Genomic DNA, 18,314 nt, shown 5'->3' on the forward strand with positions numbered 1-18,314 from the left:
AAATGACAGCAAGGGCTAAGGAGAGGAGGAGAGAAGCCAGTCAGGCTGGAAGTGACTCTGACAGCTTGCCAAACAGATCCGTAAAGTTCAAAGGAAAACAAAGGTGATGGGGAAAAAGCAACTGCAGACAGGCAGGAGACTTAAAGAATCTAGACACTCACTCACCAGCAGTACTTAGATGCTAATGGCTGTGGAAGCCCAGAGGAAATACACAGTTTCATATCACGATTTCATAACAAATTCTGATTAAAACTGACTCTAGGGTGTCAAGATGAAGCTGAACATCTCCTTCCCCGCCACCGGCTGTCAGAAGCTCATCGAGGTGGATGACGAGCGCAAGCTCCGCACCTTCTATGAGAAGCGCATGGCCACGGAAGTAGCCGCTGATGCTCTTGGTGAAGAGTGGAAGGGTTATGTGGTCCGGATCAGCGGTGGGAATGACAAGCAAGGTTTTCCCATGAAGCAAGGTGTTCTGGCCCATGGCAGAGTGCGCCTGCTGCTGAGTAAGGGGCATTCCTGTTACAGACCAAGGAGAACTGGAGAGAGGAAGAGCAAATCTGTTCGCGGATGCATCGTGGACGCTAATCTCAGTGTTCCGACCTGGTTATTATAAAGAAAGGAGAGAAGGATATTCCTCGACTGACAGACACTACTGTGCCTCCTCGGTTGGGACCTAAAAGAGCTAGTAGAATCCAAAAGCGTTTTAATCTCTCCAAAGAAGATGATGTCTGCCAGTATGTTGTCAGGAAGCCCTTAAACAAAGAAGGTAAGAAGCCCAGGACCAAAGCACCCAAGATTCAGCGTCTTGTTACTCCACGAGTCCTGCAACACAAACGCCGACATATTGCTCTGAAGAAGCAACGCACTAAGAAGAACAAGGAGGAGGCTGCAGAATACGCTAAACTTTTGGCCAAGAGAAGGAAGCCAAAGAAAAGCGCCAGGAACAGATTGCCAAGAGACTTAGGCTGTCCTCGCTGAGAGCTTCTACTTCCAAGTCTGAGTCCAGTCAAAAATGAGTCTTTAAGAGCAACAAATAAATAATGACCTTGAATCTTTAAAAAAACAAACAAACAAAACAAAACAAAAAAAACAAACAAAAACCTGGCTCTAGAAGAGGGAAGAAACACCAAAAAGCAGTCATTACAGAATGATGGAAGGTGATTGACAAGTTTGTAGTGACCTCACTTCTCGGGTTTGGTTACTGTGAAAGGGCCCTCAGATGTGAGCTCACTGAAACCTGCTGCTCCAAGGAGGGGCAGGCTCCTCACCCCAGACTACTTGGAAATGAAAGGTGTAGCTATTAATTACAGCTACAGAAAACCATTTGAACTTAGTCAATTCCACATGGATGAAAGACCTTAATGTAAGATCAGAAACTATTAGAGGGGCGTTAGGGGGAAGCATGAGCTATAGATATACAGGGGAGTTCCTGAGTAGGGACACCCTAGTCCCTTAGAGAATCATGCCAATAGTTAGGACCCCAGTCGCTTAGAGAATCATACCAATAGATGGCAAATGGCAGGTAGCCGTGGTGGCACCAAACTTTGATCCCATCATCCTGGAGGTAGAAGCAGGCATATTTTTGTGATCTGTGGCTAGCCTGGTCTATACAGCAAGTTTTAGGACAGCCAGGACCACATAGAGAGCCCCTGTTTCAAAAACAAAACAAAACAAACAAATCAACAAATGGAGCCTCAGGAGATGAACAAACTTCTGTTCATCAAAGGAGATGATCAAATGCAGAGGTAGCCCACAGAGCCTTTGGGTGGTAGATACCCACCTGCCATACTCGTGGAGCTCACAGGGCAGACGTGTGGAGTCAGCTCCCTCGCTCTTTTTGATAAGGTTCTGGGAACTGAGCTCAGAAGTGGTTTATACATGTGTTTATCTGCTGAGTTCTCTCTCTTTCTGACTCTTAACATCATCATTGAAACCAATACAATTTTAATACAAAAGTTTAAGATAGAGTAAAATAGACATTAATAGCTTTTGTTTCTTGGCTGGCCTCAAAATGTTGGTGGCCCTCCTGCCTCTGCCTCTGCCTCTGCCTCTGCCTCTGCCTCTGCCTCTGCCTCTGCCTCTGCCTCTGCCTCTGCCTCTGCCTCTGCCTCTGCCTCTGCCTCTGCCTCTGCCTCTGCCTCTGCCTCTGCCTCTGCCTCTGCCTCTGCCTCTGCCTCTGCCTCTGCCTCTGCCTCTGCCTCCCAAAGACTGGAACTGCATCTGTGCACAGGGCACCTGGCTCCAGATAGTTATTAATTACAACACCAATCATAAACTAAATCAGTTTAATTTTTTTTTTTTTTTGCTTTCTTGTAATGCCCAGGTCTTGAATATGATCTGCAGGCAATCTATCACTGAGCTATGTCACCAGCTCACATATGAATGATCAAAACCACAAATAAAATGTTGCCATTTTGTAAATGCCTTTATTCTACTGCAAGACTATATAAAGTAACAAAGAAGCAAGGGTGCTTTGTTCGCAGAAAGACTACAAAGTAATGAACAAGCAAGGTTTACCTGAGAACTGCAAGGGTGGTTTCTTCTCAGATCCATATTACTGAGACCATCTCCCCATGAAACTCAAGAAGAGAAGAGATCAATTGGGTGGGGAATGAGGTTCAGCAGTAGAACGCTTGCTGAGAGCTTTCAAGCTCTTACCTTTGACGCCTCTGCCCTGTGAGGGACTGGAGAGATGGCTTACTGGGTAATTCTTCACAAGCAAGTAAAAAGCTGAGCGTGACCATGTCCACAGCAGGGCTGTGGGAAGGGAGGCGGTAAGGGGACCGGGGAGGTTGCCTGTCTCTGGCCTCAGTGAGAGAAGCTGTCTCTGTGCATTGAAGAGGAGAGCTGTGGAGAAGGACATCTAAGGTTCTACTCTGGTTCCTGAGTACATGCATAGGTATGTGGGCTTGCACACATGCATGTAAATACAGCACACACACACACACACACACACACACACACACACACACACACACAAAGATTAAATAAAAACTGCTAAAATTCAGCAGCCATTCTTTAAAAGCTTTTAAAAATTTTGTCTTTCAGGCCGCATGTGGTGGTGCACACCTTTAGTCCCAGCACTCAGGAGGCAGAGGCAGGTGGATCTCTGTGAGTTCAAGGCTAGCCTGGTTACATGTCAAGTTCTAGGACAATCATAGCTACATAATGGATCCTGTCTCCAACAAACAAAAATTGTTTACTTTTATATGTGTGTGCGTATGTATGTATGTATGTATGCATGTATGTATATGCTGTAGCACACATGTGCCTGTCAGAGAACAACTCTATGTATTGGGTCTCTCCTTTCCCCCAGGGGCTGTAGGGATTGAACTCAGTCTAGACAACAAGAGTTCTGTCATGGAGCCGTCTCAATGCCCTCAACAGTACATGTCTTATTATTTTTACTTATATGTAAGTATGTGAGTCTGTGCGTGACTGCACACGAGTACAGGTGCCTGCAGAGACCCAAGGTGTAGGATCCCCTGGAGACTGGAGTTACAGGAAAGTTATAACCATGGCCTCTCTCGATGGAAACTATGCGGAGGTACAGGAGGAAGCAACTTAAGAGACAAAGCCCACTTACTCAAAGCAGTAACGGATACCATCAGACATGGAGAAACAGGAAGATACATCCAGTTCTCGTCAGAAGTCAGATAATTGTGCCATGGTTATAACTTAGTGGTCATTTGGGATATTTTGTGAATTAAATATGAGGAAAATTTGAAGTGATAAGCATAAAGATTAGGAAAGAAGAAATATGAAGAAATAATATGTATGTATGTACCTTTTGATAGGGATATATATTTAAGAAAATTCAAGGTAATTCAGAAGGAGAACCAAACAGGCATATTAACAGAGAGAGACAGGTAGAATGTTGCTAGGCAAATGCGGCTTACATTAAATTTTAAAAGGGCAATCTCCCAAGACTGAGGTCTTTTGATTTCTATTAGAATGGAAATGGTGTTTGTTTTGTTTTGTTTTGTTTCTCCTTGGAGGGGAGCAGACTGATCAAACAATTTACCAAGGAAAACACACACTCAACACTCCAATGATCATGAAAATGGCGAGGGGGCCTTCCTTTCTCTACCACACAGTCAAAATCAAAGGCGACGGCTATCAAGTCAGTGCAGTATGGACAGATTACAGAGTCGGCGTGCTTCAAAGCTGTGCAAATGTGGGACCTTTATCTGGAGAGGAAGGAATGGCCCAAAAGATACTTTTAGGGGCCAATAGTCTACAAAACGAGAGAGAAATCCTTGCCGGATCTACTTAAGATGATGTATCAGTACCTGAATTGTATAAAAGATTACCAAAGCCGGGTGGTATTGGCGCACGCCTTTAATCCCAGCACGTGGGAGGCAGAGGCAGGTGGATTTCTGAGTTCGAGGCCAGCCTGGTCTACAAAGTGAGTTCCAGGACAGCCAAGGCTACACAGAGAAACCCTGTCTCAAAAAACCAAAAAAAAAAAAAAAAAAAAAAATTACCAAAATTAAACACCAAAAGCTTATTTACCAGTCAGTAAAATGGCCAATGAACTAAACAAACATCTCAAAAAATTTACAGAGGACCATAAAATATTTTTAAAGGTGTTCAGCATTTTTTTTGCCAACAGGAAAATACAAATAAAAACGACTTTGATCTGGGTAAAGCACTCGATGCACAGCCTGGGGGCCTGCACTTGATCCCTGTACCACATGTAAACTTGCAAGGAAACTTAAAACCAAATGGTGGTGATGATGGTGGTGGTGGTGGTGATGATGAAATAAGCCTCATGGTCACTTGCTAAGCATGGGAAAATGTTTTCATACCTATTGATAGAGTGTCTCAGCCTTTTGGGTATAGAATGCAGCATTAATAACCGAGTAAATGTTCATGAACTGCTTTAAAATGCCATGAAATAAATGTCACACATTTTCATCAGATACATGCAATTTCTTTGGAAAAAAAGAAGGATCTACCTATTTAGCCAGAGAACCCAGTCTGTGGGATCAGCACTGTCCTAAGAGCTGGAGAGAGCAGGAACCCAGAGCTGCCTGCACCCCTGCCTTCAGGGAGTTCACATGTACCCCTCACCCTGCTGTTCCCATCAGTAAACACAGGACATGTTTTATCCAGTGCCTAGGCAAGTTCCTCACAGGCGAGGAACTCACTAAACACATCTATAATGATGGCGTACTTTCAGCTTTGCTTCCTGGTGGTTGGATGTTTGCCAATAGATACGTCTGCCTGGCATTTCCTTCAGAAGGAAGCTAATATCTTAGACCCTGTGGGGACAACAGACACTTGCTACCCGACCTGTGTTCAAATGCTGACAGGCATAATAAGATTGGCAATGGAGGTGAAACTGGACAGTCAAGCTTACGGCTTTTAGGAAGAGACACACAGCAGACTTGGGGTCTCCCCAGAAGCCAGGGAAGAAGGAGAAGAGAGTCAAGGATGCATTCTCAGCTGACTGGCAGGACACTGCCCTTAGACCGACTAAAACCATTTACGAAGGAGCTGGGTGTGGCAGGAGACTAAGAGATTTCCCTTTTTATTTCCGTGATATTACTGGGATACCCAGGTGCGAACATCCAGCTGATGATGGGGAAGTCACAGAGTCTAGGAAGGTGGAAGGCTGGGCTGCCTGCTGAGGTTATCAAAGGGACTGAGTCACTGAGTCACGGAAGAGGTGAGATCGAGACTCCCAGGACCTAGGACACGGGTCAAGCAGTGGCCCTCCTTACGGACTATGACCTCGTGACTTTCTGTAAGGCATTTAATGCCTCTGAACCTTGTGTCCTCAATTAAGGAAGGGCTGACACACCTATTGTTGGTACATGCAGTGTCTCCTGAGGATGCAGGCAGAAGTGTGTAGCCAGCAGGCTTTACGCAATATGAGACTTTCATGAAGGAAGAAACCGCCTGAGAACTGAACCCTGGCTTGTGGGCCTGGCCTCTCCACTTCTCATATCTCCCCCCTCCCTCTCACCCAGAGCCTGCTTATGCAATGCTTTCTGCACAGGCGGCTCCCATTCCAAGTTCACTCGTGTGTGAATTCATGCACAGACATGTGTACTTCTTGTCAAATGAAAAAGAAAGAAAGAAAGAAAGAAAGAAAGAAAGAAAGAAAGAAAGAAAGAAAGAGAGGGGGAGGGAAAAAGGAAGGAAGGAAGGAAGGAAGGAAGGAAGGAAAGACATGACTGGTCCAGGGTTTCATTCAACAGATGAATTAAAAAAAAAAGAAATAAAAAGGAAAGACATGACTGTTCTTAGATATGGTGGAAGAGAAGGTTGACTGTAGACAAAAGGAAGAGCATAGCCAGAGGCAGGGACATCTGGGAGAGTCCGGAGTGAACTTGGCCAGACTGAGCTGGGCCATGTGAGGAGAGGGGGAGGGGAGAAGTGCGGGCCAGACCAAGAGACCAGGTAAAAGGTAGATGAAAGGCCAGGCCACCCAAATGGCTGGATTATAAATGGAAGGGTATCCGGGAGAAGGGCAGCCAGGATATGGTGTGGGGTGGAATATTCCAAACTGGGGGACCCTGTACCAGGAAGGGACTGAGGAATGCTGGGAGAACCTAGCAGCCAGTGTCCTCTGATATGTTATTCGCTTCATCCTGCATTTGAGACCTAATAGATGTTCACGAGGGAAATTGTATTCCATACACTGAAAATTGTATTCCATACACTTCCATACACTGAAAAGGAGGACAAGCCATCCTGTGATTAGGTGCCTTTTAAGTCCTTGACAGGTTGGAGTGTAACTGAAGGGTTGAGCACCCCTCAGTCCCCACCTGTGACGGTGTTCTCCTGGCTGGCAAGTCCCGCCCCCTACCCTGAACTCCAGTGGCTGCTCTGCCCTTCCATAGCTGCCATTCCTTTATATTTGGGCTGGTTTACTATCTTGGCCAGGCTCTTGGTCCAGGTCTCCACTCTTGGTAGCCAGCTCCTCTCTTGCACTCCCTCCTCTCTCTCCCCACATAGTCTGGCCATGTTCAAGCCTCTGACCATTTTCTCCCTCAGATCTACAATAACCCTCCTCCATCATACCCAGGAGCATGTCTCCTTTTATTTATTGATTGGCTGACTGACTGATTGATTGACTGATTGATGATTGACTGATGCACCATCCATCTCTAGAACTTTTTCATCTTTCAAAACTGTAACTGTACCCATGAAGCTTACAGTTTGTATGGGGCTGTATTGTGTTACACTGCAGTGAGTGACCTTAACACACCCCAGGGAAGCCAGAACTGGAATCCCTAAGCACACATGGAAATTAGGGAAGTTGGCTGTTGAGAGGGCTTGGCCGGTGAAGTTGGCTTTTTGGTTTGTTCTTGTATTTTGTTTTGTTTTTGCCAAGCCTGACAGCCTGAGTTCTGAGAGAGACAGTGGGAGGGAGAGGGAGAGGGAGAGGGAGAGGGAGAGGGAGAGGGAGAGGGAGAGGGAGAGGGAGAGGGAGAGGGAGAGGGAGAGGGAGAGGGAGAGGGAGAGGGAGAGGGAGAGGGAGAGGGAGAGGGAGAGAGATTAGGGTGGACCTTTAGAGATTTGAAACAATCCTAAACAGGTTCAGACACAGGTAAAGCATTTGGGTTTCTGGTGTTATCCAGCTGCCTGAGTTCAACACTTTCCTGAAGGAAAGTAGAAAGGATTTAGGTCAAGTCCTCATTCATTAGAGAAATGCATATTCACATGACAGTGGCTAGGATTTCACACTCTTGGGAGGAGCTTAGACCTTTGGCCATGGGTCCCTGGATAAAGTGCTCGCCATGCAAGTATAAAAACCTGAGTTTGGCTATCCAGCATCCATGTAAAACGCTGGGCGGGGCAGCGTGTGCCTGGAATCCCAGAGCTGCAGAGGAGGAACTAGGAAACCCTTGGGGCTTACTGGTCAACCAGACTAGCCAATCTGTGAGCGCTAGGTTCAGAGAAAGACTGTCTTGAAAACTAAGGTGGATTTAATCCCAGCACTTGGGAGGCAGAGGCAGGTGGATTTCTGAGTTCCAGGACAACCAGGACTACGCAGAGAAACCCTGTATTGAAAAGAAAACCAAAAAAAAAAAAAAAAAAAGAAAGAAAGAAAGTAGACTGAGGTGGAGAGTAAGGAAATTCCACACGTACATATTCTCTCTGTCTCTCTCTGTCTCTCTGTCTCTGTGTCTCTGTCTCTCTCTCTCCCCCTGCCATGCCTTGGGGGACATTATCTTCATTTTCAGTTTGCAATGCTTAGGGAGTCTGAGTGACCTTCCCGAGTCAGAGAGCTAGAAAGAGGAAGCGTTGAAATGGACCAGAAATGCTCTGGGGAACTGTGATGGTCCTTTACACTCGTGTGTGTGTGTGTGCGTGTGTGTGTCCATCACAGCCAGAAGGCTGGCATCTGTCATCCATGCACACATGACTGAGCCCAGACTGGGGAAGCTGCACACATGGAAGAGAAACTGTGCCTCATGGTGCTGACACTGTGGTAGAGAGACGATAGTTACCGCTTCACAACTACAAACAAGCGGGGCACCGCTCGGGAAGGCACCTCACGGATGCTGGATTCGGGTGGCAGTGCTGGAGAACAACTGTCCTTCCCAGGACAAGGCTCCGGGCCCAGCTCTTCCTTGCAGCTGGCTGCAGCCAGACACACTGTTTGTCTTATTTTTTGCATGGGTTTGGTTATTTCACGGGTGGAGTCAATAGCACTGAGGTAGAAAGTCCCTTCCCAGTCTGGCTGAAACTGGTCTTAGTATTTGTACAACAGGTGAAACGCACACACTTTGAAGTTTCTGCCTAAACACAGAAATTAGAATTAACACCTGGGCAGAGAGGTAAAGCCTGAGCTGTCAACATGGCTGCAACCGGTGGTCATCCTCCTGCCTCCACCTCTTGAAACTATAGGCGTGTGTCACCAAGCCCAGCTCCATCCATGCTAATTTTTTAAAAGGGGAAGGACAAATACTGTTATTTTTGAGAAGAAAAAAATGCTATTGATGTGGTGTAGATCTTGAGGCATGATTGGCCTTGTTCTGTTCCCCTACATTGACACTACAATGGGAAACGTTGACAAGAAAGGGCTAAGAAGATCCTGGGGCCCCACCATAGCCTAAGTCACTGTGAAGGGAACCAGTCCACTTCATTACAAGGATGAGGGGCTAAGAGCTATACAGATCTCTGACTGACAGACAGGCAGGGAAAGGGGCCAGATAAGGACGGCAAACTTCTGGCCTCTTCCTCACTCTCTTGACCTGATAAAGGTCTGTGCTCTGGCTACCCTTATGCCAACTTAACACACTGGAGTTATCGGAAAGGAAGGAGCCTCTACTGAGAAAATGCCTCCATAAGATCCACTGTGAGGCCTTTTCTTAGTTATTGATGGGGAGGGGCCAGCCCGCTGTGGATGGTTTCATCCCTGGGCTGGTGGTCCTGGGTTCTAAAGGAAAGCAGCTGAGCAGCACCGTGGCCATGGTGATGCACACCTCTAATCCCAACACTCGGAAGGCAGAGGCAGGCAGATCTCTGTGAGTCTGAGGCCAGCCTGGTCTATAGAGTTAGTTCTAGAACAGCCAGGGCTACGGAAAGAAACCCTGCCTCAAACAAATAAACAAGGTTTAGAACATATTTATTTCTCTTCTCTGAAAGAATTTCTCCTTAAAAGAATCTTTGTAAATATCTTCTTAAAAGATCTGTGTAAATGATCTTTTAAGTAGTTTTATGGGGTTGACCGTGAAGAGAAAGCCAATTCAATGAAACTTAACAGCCATGAACATTCTGGCCATTCGTGGCTTTTAACACTCCTGTTTGAGATCTCTTAGGAAGGGAATAATGTCTTAGTGTCTCCAGGCAGACGTGCTTGTGTTGAAGTTTCTGACTTGCAGCCTGCAGGAGCCATATACAAATCTGTGGCGAGGGGCTTCTTTGCTTCCCACGGCCGCTTCATTTCCCTCAACTTTCTGTCCTGCCTCAAAGACATTTCAAATTCACCAGTACTGTTTTGAAAAAACTGCTGCCCCCACACCGAGAGAGTGGCTGCCAGGAAGGGAGAGCACAGCGGAAGAGTGTACTTTCAGTTTTCTCTCCTGATTTCTGGGAAATCGAAACTTAAGTTCTCCCTGGCTGTGTGGCACAGTCCCAGCTAAAGCAACAGTTTCTGCCTTCCTGGAAATGTCCTTGATCCAGTGCTAGGGGGCCAAGACCAAGATAGCGTCCAGGGAGGGACAGTTTGTAATGATGTTCAGGTGCAGTTTCTGTCTGTGCCGACAATTCAGGTCAGAATGTACCCAAGGTGCTGGCCAGATGTCAAATGCTGTCTTCCTGGTCCCCACTGTTAGCACCCCACAGTTACCTGGCAACAGCCAGGTAGGCCTGATCCACTATAAAAGGGTCCGCTTGCCTCCTCCTCTCTCCCATGTTCTCTTGTTTCTCTCTTGCTCTCTTGGGCTCTTCCCTTCCCCCTTCCTTCCGTATTCCCTTCCTCCCTTCCCCCTCTCTCCACATGCTCATGGCCAGTCTCTCTCTCTCTCTCTCTCTCTGCCTTTCTCTGCCTCTACTACCCTCTTAACCACTTTCCCATGCCCAGAATAAACTCTATTCTATATTATACTGTCATGTGGTTGGTCCCTCATGGGGAAGGGATGCCTCAGCATGGGCCCACTGAGACACCTCTTTCCACCATACCTCACCACACACCCACAGAACTTATTCTCTCTCTTTATCTTTTTATAAATACATCACCCACACACACTTTCAGAAACAAAGGGACAGGGCGGGACTCCTGCCTCTCTCTCAGGTTCCCAGTTGCCTCTGACTTGTGTCGGGATTCCTCAAGAGTACATGCGTCTGAAAGGATCCCACAAACTCAATCTCATGTTAACAAGGCAATAGAAGCTCCTCTCCTTTGGGAAGCTGCTTTTTGTTCTGCTCCAGCAGGAACACCTGGTCAGAAACAGGCATGGAGCAAAGGGATTTAGTCTTCCTTCAGTCCAGTCACTGGCCCTTTTTTACCGGTGTCTGCTGATGGAAGAGACAACCCTGTGGCTCCTGAGTTCCTTCCATGTGTTCAGTAGGCTGTGTGTTCCTTTCTTAGGGCTCTAATGCTAGCGTCCTTTCTAGTCAAGTCTAGTGTGGTAGTGCTTGTATTTTATGTGGTGCCTTCTGTGAGAGACTGGAAAAAGTACGTTAGGCTTTACCACACAAGTGATTTAAGTTGTTTCAGGCTATGACAAGGGAGAGAGAATAGAACCATTAATAAACACCATTAATAACCAACCGTTGGGGCTGGAGAGATGGCTCAGCGGTTAAGAGCACTGACTGCTTTTCCGGAGGTTCTGAGTTCAGATCCCAGCATCCACATGGCGGCTCACAACCATCTGTAATGAGATCTCATGCTCTCTTCTGGTCTGTCTGAAGACAGCTACAGTATACTTACATTAAATAAATAAATAAATCTTTAAAAAGAAATGACCAACCATTAATCAACCAGAGCCAGGGCTCTGTAATTATGGGACATGGAAAAGCAAGAATGTGTTTGAGATTCAGGCATATTTTCCTGGAGCGGTCATGTCTGCCACTTATTAATGTTATCTGGGCAGAATGTTAATGTTTTACACGAACAATCCCATCTAATCCTTAAAACTCCATAATATGCACTGTTATCTCCATTTTATTGTGGGGACACTGATGTTCATAAGGTCCAGTTATCGTCCAAGGTCCACATGGCTGGCGGGCCAGACGAGGCCTGCAGACACATCTGTCTGTCACCACATCTGTCCGTCACAGGCAGACTCTTTATTTATCAGTGCTATACAGAGCCAGGAAAGCCACCGACTTCTCAGAATAATGTTTGCTGTTGGGCTGTTGGGGTTTTGGTTTGTTTATGTGAGATTCCACTGGGGTGGGGGATGGGGTTATGAAAGTGCTTGCCCTGCTGCTGAGGTAGGTCCTCAGCAGCAAACTGGGGTTTTAAATGCCACTGCTCTGAAAATGAAATAAAACAAAACAGATAGAAGAAGGAGAAGGAGGAGGAGGAGGAGAACAACAACAACAACAAGAAAGGACAAGAAAGAAGGAACAGAAAGGGCAACTAATTGTATTGAAACAGGGAAGGAAGCAGGCCCTTCTGAACATAGCTTCCCATGGCTTGTTATCCTGCCACACATAAGCCTTTCTTTGCCTGGCTTGATTTGCAAACAAAAAGTGAAACTTAGCTTGGGCGAATTCCTTACAATCTCTGTTTTGAGGTAAAACAAGACTTAAATCCAGCCTGCTACAAGCTCCCAACTGACTCAAGGAATTCCTGGCAAAGTGGAGCAGACCAGGGTTATATAACTGGTCTCAGTCAAGTATCTCCTTTGCTTCCCATGAAGATTCATCCTGTAAGAGCCTTCTTCCTCTTGTGTCCTCTCAGGCAGCCCCCACCCCCACCCCAACCCTCAAACCACCACCTTTGGTCTCCCTGATACACAAACCACTATTTGCTCCAATAGCCTCTTGACATTGTATTGTGTCTCCTGGACCTTTCTTAACGGTCAAAAATGCAGCCTCCTGGATAACTTGGTTACCGGAAAGGCATCCAAAGTGAAGGAAGGGAGCTGGAGAGGCTCAGCAGTTAAGAGCAGCAGCTAGTCTTCCAGAGGATCCAGGTTGGATTCCCAGCACCCACAAGATGGCTTACACCCATCCATAACTCCAGTCCCAGGGGATCCAACACCATCTTCTGGTCTCCCTGGTGCACTGACATGCGTGTACACAAAACACTTGCACACACAATAGTAAAGTAAAGCTTGAATAAAAATGGTGAAGGACATACATGTTCATCTTGGAGGCCAACCAAGCTCTCCTGGGATAGGTCCTCAGGATGAGATGTGTGCTCATCCTGGATCTGGTGGGGATGAGAGAGCCAGACCCAAGTGCACTACAGTAAGGACTGGTTTCTGCTATAACCCGGACAGCAGGCTGCCTGCCTGAATATCTAGTAGCTACTGAAAAAGAGTAAATTTATAGAACCTGACAACTGGTACTTAATCAAATATCAAACAGCTCATTAGGAAAGAACAAGAACAGTGTAAATAGAGGCAGGGATTGTGCACACCCACCCAGGGTATCTGAGAGGAGGTCCTGACCATTCACAAACATGCTTTAAAAATGGTGGCTGGAAGGAGAAGGAACAGGTTGGACCAGGCTTCCAAGAGAATGGGGTGAATCCTTTGGGTACTCCAAAGGAGAAATTGTCACTAGCTCCTCAAGGCCAGGCTGTAGATGCATGTCTGACGCTCGGACCTTCTGACTTGGGCTCTGAGAGAGAACAGAAAGAACTGGGGGGAAGTGGCTCCGAGCCATCTAGTTAGAACTCTCTCTTTTTTTTTTTAATTGGTTTTTTTGAGACAGGGTTTCTCTGTGTAGCCCTGGCTGTTCTGGAACTTAGTTAGAACTCTCTTAAGTTCAAGAGAACTTCCTTGAAGTCACATGCTTAATTTTAAAAATATATAATGTTCTTTTTTGCCTTATTGTGGGATGAGTATAGAAATCTTTTTACATGAAGCTGTCGTGTGAAGTCATCCCTGTGAGATCTGAGCTGTGCTGCACCCCACTTAACTGTGCTGCACCCAACCACCATATCAGGGCTTAGGCTTCTAATTCAGCAAGTGTGGGGGGGACATAAACGTTCAGTCCATAACCCCAGGCAAACACACGTGCACATATCGTCCTACTGATAGTAAAGGTTACCAATTCCAGATCCGGGTGCCCACTAATTCACTATTAAATGAAGACCTCACAAGACCTCACATCCATATGTATCCTAGTGCCCTGCATGTGACACCTCCTTACAGAGGTTCATGATAGCTTTATGATATGTTCACAAATACTTTGCACTCTTCCCTCCAAAGGGAGGGACTTATTTTACCTTCCTGTAAATGTGCACCAGACTTAGCCACTTGCTGTGTCTGACAAGTTCTAGGCAGGACAGTGGATAAACCTTGCCTCTTTCCCCTCATCCCCTTGATTGCATACTCCATGGAAATTGACTTACACTCTGCAGGACAATCCAGGAGCCTAGAAGCCACTGGGGATGAATGCTTTGCATAGGCAACTCCTACGGGTGAGACATGGTGCAAGCCAACCTTAAGAGAAGTCTTAAACCAATCAGATGTGGTGTTGCACACCTACAATCTAAATCCTCGAGAAGCAAGGGCGGGGGATTGTGCAGGTTTGAGATCAGCCTGGGTTCCATAGCAAGACAGTGTCTCAAGAAACAGAAAACAAAGCAACAACAACAACACCAACCAACCAAACAAAAAAGCAGGTCTCGATCTCGGTTCCTGGCCACTCCCTGGTCAATACAGAGCTTGAAGTCAATGCACGTCGGTTGCTCCTGGGAGGATGAAGCGGGATAACAAGAGAAAAGCCAGTAAGGTCGTGAGAGCAGATAGCCTGGCCTCCAGCACCCGAGTTTAGCCGAGCTTTGGGTCTTTCTGACCCTGGCTCAGGAGGCTCAAATGTGTCAACTGAGCCAACTTCACACTTGAGTTGTGCTGTACGGATGGCATCACAGACACTACAGATCTCACAGCAGTTGGCATGCTACAAAGTGGGTCACCAATGCCATTCTTTTTTTTTTTAAGATTTATTTATTTTATGTATATGAGTGCACACTTTAGTTGTACAGATGGTTGTGAGCCTTCATGTGATTGTTGGGAATTGAACTTAGGACCTCTGCTTGCTCTGGCCAACCCCACTTGCTCCGGCCAAAGATTTATTTATTAGTATAAGTTCACTGTAGCTGTCTTCAAACACACCAGAAGAGGGTATCAGATCTCATTATGGGTGGTTGTGAGCCACTATGTGGTTGCTGGGATTTGAACTCAGTACCTTTGGAAGAGCAGTCAGTGCTCTTACCCACTGAACCATCTCACCAGCCCCCACCAATGCCATTCTTTCTCACAGAGCTTGCTTTCCAGAGCACCTCTGGGGCAGGACCATAAGTGGAAGCCTAAGTCTTTAAAATAATAATAATAAAAAAAGATTGACTAATACATGTTCCACCCTTCTGAACTCACATACCCCTTCCTTCACCCCTCCCTCCCTCCGTCCCTTCCTTCCTCCCCGAGCCCCATGTGCTGGGTGGGGATTGACTCTAGAAGCTTGGGAATGTAAGCAATGTGCTGTGCTGTTTAACCATCTCCCAGGTCCCTATACATGTATAGTGATCTGCAGGACAGGGTCAAGGTTAGACAGCTCAGATAGCATGACGTTCCACAACAGACCATGGGAACAGCTGTCTCCCTCGCTTACCATCTTTAGCAGAGGTTTGTCGTGTTGCCACCCCTGTCCCACCCCATTCTGCAGCAGACTCCCAGTGCGCAGTGCTGGCAGCCTATGCTCTCTCATCCCCACCAAACCCATATGGCTTGGAAATCCCTGAGACCAGGGCTATACGCTCCTGCTGTGCAGTCAGCCCTAGGAGGACCTGAACAAGGAAAGAGGAGACCTGTGAACAGGCTCAGGGCTGTGTAGGCAGAAACATGTGGGGTCTCGGGCACCTAGAGCATGGCACAGAAGAAAGTGGTGCTGAGACCAGGGCTTTCAGCTGCAGGCTCTATGCCCGATGAGGAGGAGTGTGGTTGGCTGAAGTGAGCGGGACCTCTAAACAGGTAGGGAGGATGCTCCTGCTGTGGTCAGACAATGGTTGGCTTACTGTGTTACTACAGAATGGGCTCCTCTCTGCCGGCCCGAGTACCAGCGTTTCCAGATTGATTTCCCCTAGAAAGGGTTCTTAGTCGACCTTGGCACAGAATGTAAGAGTGGCAGTCGGTGTACACCAGGCTAGGGAGGAACTGGAGGATGCAGCTGACGCTGTGTGTGTGTGTGTGTGTGTGTGTGTGTGCATATACACGTGTGCACATGTGTATGTGTGTGTAACAGAAGTTACTGTTCTCCAGGAGTCACCTACCTTGTTTTTAAGACAGGCTCTCTTATGTCTGGGCTGGCTGGCTGGTGACCACCAGGATCCACCGGCCTCTGCCTGCCCAGTGCTGGGGTTAGAAGCATGCACCATGGTGTCTCTTTTGTTTGTTCTAAAGATTTTTCTCTGTGTGTGTGTGCATTGGTGTGTGTACAAGTAAGTGAGTGTGGGCTCCCTCAGAGGCCAGGAGAGGGTGTCAGATGTTCTAGAGCTGGTGTCACGCAGGGTTGTGAGGCACTCAGTGTGGGGGGCTGGGAACAGATCCCGGGTCCTCTGCAAGAGCAGTGTGCTCTCTTAACCAGAGAGCCATTTCTCCAGCCTTATGCAGATTTTAAAAACTGGAGGTTCTGGGGAATCGAACTCAAGTCCTCGCACCTGCAAGGCAAGAACTTTACACACTATATGCTCTTTGCTCAGTTTCTAAATAATTAGAAAAATGGATTCCTGCGTGCGAGCTCTAGATTGCTTCCCTTCCTCTCTCCAAGAGACTTGAGTTGGCCAGCCGTTTTCTGGCCACGTCTCCTGTTTCTACCTAGTCTCACACATCTCTCATTTGAACTCAACAGCAAAAGCCCGACACTGGGTCTATATTGACAACTTACCACCGTTCTTCACATCTAGATCTTGGAAGTGCCCCTCCCTGCTTAAAAGCTACCTCAGTTTAGTCCTTGCTGACTGACGCCCAAGCTCAGAGGACCCTTCTCAGCCCTTGCTTCTCTCTGACACCTGCTGTGGACTGTTCTTTCTACCCTCACTGGCTTCCTCGATGGCTTCCAGGAACTCACTGCTCTGTTCAGTCTCTAAGGCTGGGCACACTTCCAGCTCCTAGATGGCTTTTCTTCCTCCTGTCAGTCACCATCTGCCCTCTCTGGTCTTCCTGCTCCATTACATCCCTGTCTTTGGCTACTCTTAACAAACAAGGGTGGTCTCCAAACTCGGCTTAAATGTTTGTCTTTCTTTTATTGAATTTCTAGGCCTTTGCTATAGTTTGGATCTGGCCTGACTCCAGAGGCACTGGGGGTGGGGGTGGGGTGGGGAGGCGGGCAGAGAATGGGGAGATTGAAGATGGAGAGGAAGAGAGTTAAGCCTAGTCTGTTAGGCTCTACAAGTAGGTCGACAAGTTAGCTCTAGAGAGGTGGGTGGTAGTTGGAGCATGCTTAGGATCTTGGTCGGCATCCAAAGAAGAGATGGGAGGTGGAAAGGGAAGGTTATGCTTTTTTGAGTTAGATCTCAGAAAAGGGGCAGCCTTCACGCTGAAGCCTGCACGCCTCCAGAGAGGGGCTCCTCTCCAAGGACCTTGTACTGTGAGCACCCTACACTCTTTGGGGCTGTCCAGTGCTGGCAGCTGGTATTCATTGCCCATGACGTTTCTCTTTCACTTGGCACTGGCTCAAAACAGAGTCCTCAGTGACTCTGCCCTTATCACCCCCCCGCAGAGCAGATTAGTCTGTGGGTGAGAGGACAACTTGACTGACTTTCAGTTCCCACACCTCCAGACCCATCCTCAGAGGAAATGGGACTGGATCAGCACCTGCTGCTCTCTGTGCACCCAGCTTATCATTATTTGTCTCTCCTGCCAGGGCTGTAGGACTTTGACTCTTTGTCACTGTGCTTTGATACGATAAGTAAGTCACTTGTCCTAAGGTGTTGTTTTAGAACTTGACATGAGTAAGCAGATTCCAGAATTGAAACTTTTCTCTTGTTTTATCTTTTGCCTGCCCTCTAGACACTTCTGTTCTCAGTTTTCCACATAAGAAGACAAAGAGAAGGGGGCGGAGGGGAGAGGAAGTTGGGGCAAGAAAACGAAAATATATTTAAAGAACAAAGGCCCCACACGCAGCTGTTCAACTTCTAAGAAGTTTCTCGTCCCTTGAATTAAATGTATCTTACTTAAAAACCACAGATTTTTGCTGGGGTTTAAATACTGTGGAATTCATCAGGGGGTGGGGGCATGTGCCTATAAGTCCAGCACTTCAGAGGTAGGAACAAGAGGGTCTGGAGTTCAAGGTCAGCTTCTGCTACACAGCAAATTCAAGGCCAGCTTGAGCTATCTAAGATTCTATCTTAAAACACCATAAACTAACTAACTAACTAACTAACTAACTAACTAACTAACTAACTAACTAACTCTCTCTCTCTCTCTCCCTCTCTCTCCCTCTCTCCCTCTCTCCCTTCTACCCTCTCTCCCCCCCCCCTCTCTCTCACATGCAAAACAGACTTAATTCGAGATAAAAATTGAGCAAATCAGTGCTCTGATCCTTATCGTTCCAAAGAGTGGAATGGCGCTGGTTTTCTGGGTTCCAGGGGTGGCCCATTTTTCTCAGAACTTTCCTAGTTTAGCACAGAAAGCACCAGGCAGGCCAGGATTTGTGGTCACCCTCCTGGA

The 18,314-nt window shown here is 47.0% G+C and overlaps 1 pseudogene; it reads left to right on the forward strand.

Moving 5' to 3' along the window:
• The first annotated feature begins 269 nt into the window (after positions 1-269).
• On the forward strand, positions 270-1,016 carry LOC110295262 (small ribosomal subunit protein eS6 pseudogene; annotated as a pseudogene).
• Positions 1,017-18,314: the final 17,298 nt, after the last annotated feature.

The sequence above is a fragment of the Mus caroli genome, unplaced genomic scaffold (assembly GCF_978045245.1).
Source record: "Mus caroli unplaced genomic scaffold, Mus_caroli_1 scaffold_4, whole genome shotgun sequence".
NCBI classification, from domain to species: domain Eukaryota; kingdom Metazoa; phylum Chordata; class Mammalia; order Rodentia; family Muridae; genus Mus; species Mus caroli.